The 8576-nt window shown below is 38.7% G+C and overlaps 1 long non-coding RNA gene across 1 annotated transcript; it reads left to right on the top strand.

Moving 5' to 3' along the window:
* The first annotated feature begins 325 nt into the window (after positions 1–325).
* Positions 326–8047, top strand: LOC148385424 (uncharacterized). Its single transcript, XR_015853157.1, has 3 exons — positions 326–746; positions 5583–5779; positions 7916–8047. It is a non-coding gene; the product is annotated as an uncharacterized LOC148385424 (long non-coding RNA).
* Positions 8048–8576: the final 529 nt, after the last annotated feature.

The following is an 8576-nucleotide window of genomic DNA, read 5'->3' as shown; positions in this document are numbered from 1 at the left end:
TTTATGACTGTCAACCCAAATAAATGTATGAGCACCTCATATTATATGCAGTAAAAGCTACAAAACAAATTGACAAATAACTGGGGTTCAAATCAGATGAGTAAAAACTAGTAAAAAAAAAAAAGATATTATTAAAAGTGAAGACAATTTGCAATTCTAGTAATGACACACGAATTTGATACACAATTTGTATTCGCGGGCCACATAAAATGATGTGGCGGGCCGTATCTGGCCCCCGGGCCTTGAGTTGGACACCTGTGCTATACATGGTCATTGTTTTAAAGAAAAAAACCTGCACGGTCATTTAAAAAAAAAAAGCCTTACTATACTTGATCATTTATTTCTGGGGCTTAATAAGCCAGAGGAATGTTCAGTAACACTATAATTTGAGTATTGGTAATTATAGATCATTTGAGTTGATTGGTTAATAGGATACGGGTGATTTAGAATAAAAGACGCCCAGGAAGTGCACGGGGCGGCAGTGAAAGCGTAAAGAAGTTTGACCTTGTCCGTATCCGGTGCTTTATGAGATTGACAGTGTTTGATCAAGTCACACTCAGAAAGTAAACTTAAGCGAACGATCATGAAATGCAAGAACCGTAAAGTCGATCTTTGGTCGGAAACGTACGCAAACCACGACGCGCACTTGGTGGGTACGCGCGCACCGAGCAGTGCAAGGCGATCGTGAACAGGAATTAACCAGGCAGGCATTCAAGAGTGAAAGAAAACAAAAGGAAGCTCAACTGGTCCGTGAGTACACCGAAGAAATGACGGGAATGCATTGGATGAGGATATGAGTCAGAAACCCATAAGCCGCCTGCGCAAAGAAATGATTTAGTTAATGAAACATTTAAAATAAAAAAGCCTCACTATGCATAGTAATTAAAAAAAAAAAAAATTATATCAAATCACACATTTTTGGAGTACGAAAATAAGCCAATGTACAACAACCGGGACAGAGGACAAAAGTTTGAAAAAACATTGTAAACCAAAATATTTGCAAAATGGCCCATACAAACACTTTCGAAATAATTGATTTTCCACATACTTAAATGACCAAAAAAAACCTGAGGATCCACTTGGGATCTTAATGAGCTCTCGTAAAAGAGCCAAAATTCCCATTACTAATACTTGACCTTGTCATCTTTTAACTTGTTTTTCTAGCCTCCAGGCCACTGCTGCCTTGTACACAATGTGTAGCTTTTCTCCAGTCCGCCTTTTTCCCTCCTGGCATTGGTCCAATGCCTCAGGCCATGGCAATAGTCACACGATGATTCTGTCAAGCAGACGTCTCTCAGACTCTAGCCAGTGGAATTGTTTTAGGGTCTGATGAGTTGTTTGTAAAAGCAACCCCATAGGGAGTGCAAGAATAAATCCACCTAACAAAAAGCAGGAATTTTGTTTGCCTCACAAACCACTTCACTACCAGAAGTAAGGGTCCGGTTCTTCCCCCCCCTAAGGTACAACATCTCCACTTAACTGTCCCATAGGGCTAAACATTGGACTTCAAAGAGAGTACAAACAACTTTTGTGGTCGCCAATGCTGAGACAGGCCATCCACAGTAAATCTAATAAAAGGTCAAGTGTACCTTCTGTAATACTGTGTAATTTTCTGCCAAGTTTTGTTCCTTCATGTAAAGGCCTCAAGAAAGTAAAAGGCAGATGATGAAGCTAAACAAGATCTGGCTGCAGTGTTTTTGAAAGAAAGCTAATTTATCACATGAGCAATGCACATCAAAATATGTTCAACTCCTGTTGAACATACCGTATTTTCCGGACTATAGGGTGCACCAGACTACAAGGTGCACCTTCAATGAATGGCCCATTTTAAAACTTTGTCCTTATATAAGGTGCACCATTAATGCATCATGTCAGATTTTTAATCCAAATCAAATCATTCTCTAACAAATTACTTTATAATCACAAAATAATGATCCATTGATTCATGATTCATAGTCTTCAACGGGCTACTTATGATTGATTTCATGACACAATGCTTCGGGCCAGTTTAAATTTAGGAATTTGGTCCATATATAAGGTGCACCAGACTATAAGGCGCACTGTCGGCTTTTGAGAAAATTTTAGGTTTCTAGGTGTGCCTTATAGTCCGGAAAATACGGTAATCGTAATGCTATTAAAGCCATATTTCTTTGGTATTAGTAGCTGTCATCCTAACTCTAAACACAATTAACATAATAAGCAGCTAATACTAAGCGTCATGGCGGGTGGGATTAAATGGCAGTGGTGGTAACCACAATGTGACTCATCACACACACAGAGAACAGCAACTCGATATCATGGCAGTATCGTGAACAGTCTTCTGGCTGGCTCCGTGTCCTGACATGTACCCGGACCTGAATGGGGCTGGAAGGAGCCCAAGGCAAGAATCGGCACTTTAATAAGATGTTACTCTGACATGCAGCATGGTCTACCAACTGCTGCTGCAGGCTGTCATGTGAGTGGTGGGGAAACAAAAACACTCGAAAAGCCCACATTTTCAAAGATAGCTACCTTTAATGAAGTTCCAAATAGACACAACAACTCATGGAGGAGGAGGAGGTGGTGACTGACACAAAGCGCTTTTGAAATAAGTTTGTATTTTGGACTTGTGTTGCCTCTGCAGCAGCTCCAGCACAATGTGCAACATAAAAGCAAGCCACTTCACAGAGCTTGTTGAGCTTTCAACTTTCGGCATGTCCCTCCTGAGACCTCCACTCACTGTCAGAGCGCTCACAACAAAGCACCCCCCCCCCCTTCCTCCTTGCGGCGGCCGGTGGAAACATTAAGCGTGAGGGATAGTGACGAGAGCCTGCTGCATTAATGCAAAAGGCTATTTTTTTCATAATGTTACTGTTTGTACTTGTTTAGTTTCTAGTAAGTTGACAGGCGCACATTTCGGCTCGCATGCAACATGACGAGCATCTGACATGGTGCTTGTGAAACACTTAGGGAAAAAAAATATATTTATATATTGTACAAAGTACTTTTAAAGATTCAATCTTGCTGATTTTGTTCCTTGAATGCTTGACCTTTAAAAGTTGGGAACATACTTGCACAACTAATTACACAGGAGTGTGCAATCGTCACTATGGAATAGCTTACCTTTATAGATTGTCTATAGGAGTACTGAAATATGAAATATTCCTCAAGAGCCTGTTATAGATGTTTTTCTATTTCCAACGCACATAATTCAAATGCAGGATCCTTATCGGGCTTCCTCTAAGTTTGCCGATAAGCTGATCATTTGAATCCGATGTGTTAGAAATGGGATACAACTCGGCTGGATAGAGTCAGTGAATGTATTTCATATTTAATGTGGAGCATTTTAGTGATTTTGGTGAGTGCCAATGGTGTATCTTGTTAAATGCACAAATAAACCCCTGACAATGTTGTTATTGGAGCAATTTTTGATCGGCCAAAAGTTGGTCAATCAGAAATACACCAATTCCATTTTGGCTTGGGGCTATTAACGATTGTGCCAGATAAATCGTGCCCAGCACGAATCGTTTAAAAGGATGTTAAACGTGTGACCTGACAAAGAAAAATTATTTTGTTTCTTTCTTATAGTCTGTTTGTTAGAAAATCTCAAAACACTAAACACTTAATTATAAACCCACTTAATTATAGCCACTGAAATATTATTAAAGTTTGAACTTTCTTTCTTTCTTTCTTTCTTTCTTTCTTTCTTTCTTTCTTTCTTTCTTTCTTTCTTTCTTTCTTTCTTATTATTTATTTATTTATTTATTTATTTATTTATTTATTTATTTATTTGCTTGTTTGTTTACCACGCTTAAAGGATAAAAAAGACTCAACCCTGAAACTCCAACCATAGTTCTGATACTCAAACCATCATTGTAACGCAAATCGTAAAAGAAATCGGTACATTACAAAACTTATCAAACCAAGATAATGAGAGAGAGTAGTACGGTAGTAGTTTTGGTGTCACACCAATGACTTTAATTACATTTATGAGGACTGAAAAACAGATGTGAACAGAAGCATCAATACCACCGCATAAAGAGATGTAACCTAAAAAACAAACTTGTTTCCATCTTTTCATGTAGAGAAGATTTATGGTTTTGGTCAAAATGAATCAGAGAGATATAAGGAATGTTTTCAGACAATATACCAAAGATAGCAACTGTGCAAGCTTGAACTATGGTTGGAAATGCCCTCCACATCATAGAAATGGACAGATGGCTCTAAACCGGTGAATTCATGGACTCTCTCAAGATCTTTCAACAAAGCAAATTAGAACAAGATGACTATAAGCGCATCTAACTGGACTGTATTTTATGTTGATTTGTCCCAATTTGTCTTTTCCTTTCATGTTGTCCTTGGCTTGGGTGCAAACAGGTCTTCAAAGGGAGCATTTGACCCGAGTTCTGCCTCCCTCCATCCAACATTGCCGAGCCACCCACACACACTAATGCACAAACGGTGCCCCTAGCCAGCACATTTTGGTTTGCAGACAGGCTCATCAAAGACATCGTTTGACCACCATGACTAGAATCCAGATTCTTTACACAAGCAGCACGCTTGGTCACTTGACAGCTCAGCTATGTTTGTAATCATGGTGGCTTGTGACATAGCAAAAAATGCAAATGTAGCAGGGTGTAGTCAAAATAAAAATGAATTTGCTATTATACTGTATTGTAAATAGTATTTTCCGGACTATAAGGTGTACCTAAAAACCTAAAATTTTCTCAAAAGCCGACAGTGCGCCTTATAGTCCGGTGCCCCTTATATATGGACCAAATTCCTAAATTTAAACTGGCCCGAAGCATTGTGTCATGAAATCAATCATAAGTGGCCCGCTGAAGACTATGAATCATGAATCAAAAAGACTATGGATCATTATTTAGTGATTACAAAGTAATTTGTTGCGTCTGAAGTTGAAATAAAAAAGATAAAATGGAGAATGATTTGATTTGGATTAAAAATCTGACATGATGCATTAATGGTGCACTTTATAGTCCGGTGCGCCTTATATAAGGACAAAGTTTTAAAATGGGCCATTCATTGAAGGTGCGCCTTATAGTCCGGTGTGCCTTATAGTCTGGAAAATACGGTATTATTATTATTATTATTATACAGTGCTGTGCAAAAGTCTTGGACCACCATTGCAGTGCTATGATAAATAAGAGTCACTCAGTCGAGCGCAGACCTCCAAGGCTGTACTGTTTACAAAAGTGGAAACAAATGTTTGTCACACGATCTTTTTTTGGTTAAAAACTTCAAAATGGTTGCTGTAGCCACAGTTTTCAATAAATGTGGCTACAATAATGCAAAAAATACCACACATGGTGGAGTCACAGCAAGGAAATATTCTTAAAATATTCTTAGATATTCTATTTAAAATCGTTAAAATAATATATAAATATTAAACACATAACACAATCAGGATCTTTGTTTTTGAAAGGCCACAGGTCAAGTTAAATGTCATGTCATTTATGTATTACCGTTCTAAACTGAAGAAGACTTGAGCAAGTAGTTAGGTCCACCCCGATGGAGCGTAACACACCTGCAGCTGTGTCATTTCCTTCATTTCCCTCATGTTCCTGTCTCTTTTACACATGTAGCCTTCCTCTCACCTCTTCTACTCCTCCCATCCGTGCCTCATCTGGACAACATTAAGAGGGCAGCTGACATGGTAAACTCCAAAAGTGTGCCAGTGGAAAATTCTACCCGCAATTTAAAAACTGCACGATGAAGGCCCGGCCTCCAACAACAGTAGCACCTGGCTCGAGTTGGTTAGGGGAAGCACTCGTCCCACAAGGTATCAAGAAGATATGAGACTTTCTCAGAAACCTGATGCAGTGAGCGGTCGAGTGGGAAAGAAGGGGGGGGGGGGGGGGGGGGGGGTCGACCTGTCACTTAGCTTGACGCATTAATCTGTTGACAAGCTCAGCTGCTCCCACAGCTCCAACCTTCCCTCTGCTTGGAGCAAATTGGCCATCCTTTCCAGTCCAAAGTGCTTGACTCAGATCTGCAGGCTTAGCTGTTACCTGAGGCAAGTCAGACCAAAACCTGCCTTCCAGCCTGCCTTTTCTAAATTATAGCCTTCTACTGTCGCTGCTGCCTGGGGCCATCTGTGTGTGGAAATGCATTGCTTTACTCAGAAAAACACGTTTACTCACCACCGCCGTATGCAAGAATCGTTTTTTTTTTTTTTTTGCAGTGTTATCATTGCACAGAGTGTTCAAGATAAACAGCTCCTGTAGCCGGTTTGATCCCTCACTAAATAAACGTGTGCTGTCATTTTCCCATAAAATGACTGAAAGCAGAAACATTCTGGGCTCTCTTCTAAATGAGAAATTCCCATAATGTAACAATGCCGTGCACTTTTACTTGCAGGATGTCAATCAATATATGTAGCAAAGCTAATGTTACACTGTGCAGAGCTGTTAGCTCATTGTAAACAAAAATATTGTTTGTAAATATAGTTGTATTTTTGCAAGGAGTCTGCAATTTGCAATTCCAGGATAGTAATTGTATAGTATTTTTACATGGAGCCTTTATTTTTAATGTTGAGACAGCTGTCAGACAATTTAATAACAAATTTTCTCTTGCACAGATTCCAATGTATGTCCGACTTTCTCCTCAGTATTGCACCACAAAACGCGTTGAAAGATTTTGTGGTGGACGTTGACAACCAGTAAATCTGTTTTTATGCTTAAGCTAACAATTTATTTGCCATTTATATTCACTTGATTCAGCGTCAACAATTTTCCTACTTGACCAGCTCATCATGAATCTTACCAATAATAAATATTGGTCAATGTGATCAAACGTTTCACTTCATTTCATATGCATTGAGCCAGTATGTCCTTCATGGAAGGACACCAAAGTTGGGTTTTTAGACATATTTCTTTCTGGCTAGTGGGAGGACTCTCATTAAGCTGTCCCACATAACACATCAAAATGTCACCATTGGGTTTTTTATTTGCTTTTGATAGCGTCGTTGCTGGCAACAGTTATGTTATTTAAAGATTTATGTAGGTCAGTTTGGAAACTGCACCAATGATCTGTCTATAGATAGTTTTGTATAGTTTGGAGCTTGTTCACAAGGCAAGAAGGGAAAATCTAATTTAAACACTGAGTTCAGTTCATAGTCACCACAGTGACACATTTGTCCTGATCATGTCAGTTACGGGAATTACGGTATCTACCTATGACTTAACTTTAAAGTGGCAAAATAAAATTGCAATGGAAGCAAGTGAACAGGGAGAGTATGAGGAAGCAAAACTTTGTTTAAAGAACCGTTTTAGTCCAATAATATTCCACTTTTAAAGCAGTTTAATGTTAATGTTAGCAGGCACCCATCCGTCTATCCATCCATCTATTTTCTACCGCTAATCCAGTTCAGGGTCACTGGGGAGCTAGAGGCAGGGCACACTCTGGACTGGTGGCCAGTCAATCACAAACATCCTTCAGCAGGCATAAAACCATATTTGGTCACTTGAAAAAAAGACCCACTTATCTGTAAGACAATGGAAGTTGTTGATTTCACCAGACCAATTAGAAAAAGGGATAACGGATCACTGCACCTTTTACAATTTAAAATATCAGGATACATTATGTATTGTACAAAATTACAGAATTTAGCAAAAATTAAAGTATCCATATTAGGGCGAACCTGAAAAGTATAGTCACAGCATAGTATGAAATTATTAAATAATGAGAATGATGCTGTAATTATGAGAAATTTTTATTTCATTTTAATTTTTATTTTATTTTTATTTTTTTATCAAAGGAGTCCAGTGTATCCTAAATTAATTACAAAAATAATGTGTACTGATTTAAGGGAGAAACGGGAAGTGAAAACAGGAGAGACTGTTTGACTGAGGAAGAAATAAGGCAAAAAGAGATGTCAAACACAAAAGGCTTGAGCGTGCCGTCACTTCTCCTCCAGGTCTACTGTGTTTGATGTCGAGTGAGCAGTGCCCACATGGTCAGCCGCTCTCTGCCAGGAAATTACGACTTCGTCCCACCGGAGCCCCTCTAACTGCTGGGAGAAACTAAATTCTTTTGATGTTCTAAAAAAGGCTCTCCAATACATGTTGGCTTTTTATCCAGTCTTTTTGTCTGTGATTCAGCCAAATGCTGGCAAAAGTTTGCAACATTTTTATATTTCCAATGTGGAAGACTTATCCATCACGCAATCAATTTTGTAGGGCAAAGGTTAGTATTAGACAAGAAATAAACATCTTGTGAGTAGTAATGTAAAGTTTAATCCAACTAAAGTATGTCTCTCCGGGTATACCAAGTTATGTGAAAATATTTGGTGCATTAAATGCAAAAAAATGGCAGTTTTTAATTCAAAAGAGGTTTTTTGCTCACTCACAGCAGCGACTGATGATTATCTTGCAGCAGTTATGATCTGGTATTACTTTGATGAGCATGGTTTCCATTTCCAGTAGAAATGACTCTTTTAGATTTGTCGTTCATAAAACAGAATAAATCTTGAGATGCATTAGATTGAGCCAGATGAAGATAAGAAAGTTACAGCCGTAAAATCAATTATTGCAGCGTTTAGGTGGAAGGGCGAGGGGAGAAGAACATTTGTATGACCA

The sequence above is a fragment of the Syngnathus floridae genome, chromosome 16 (genome assembly GCF_059516105.1).
Source record: "Syngnathus floridae isolate MCC-2025c chromosome 16, RoL_Sflo_1.0, whole genome shotgun sequence".
In the NCBI taxonomy this organism is placed as follows: Eukaryota; Metazoa; Chordata; class Actinopteri; order Syngnathiformes; family Syngnathidae; genus Syngnathus; species Syngnathus floridae.
Note: the sequence above shows the minus strand (reverse complement) of the source record. Positions and strands in the feature narration are given on the sequence as shown.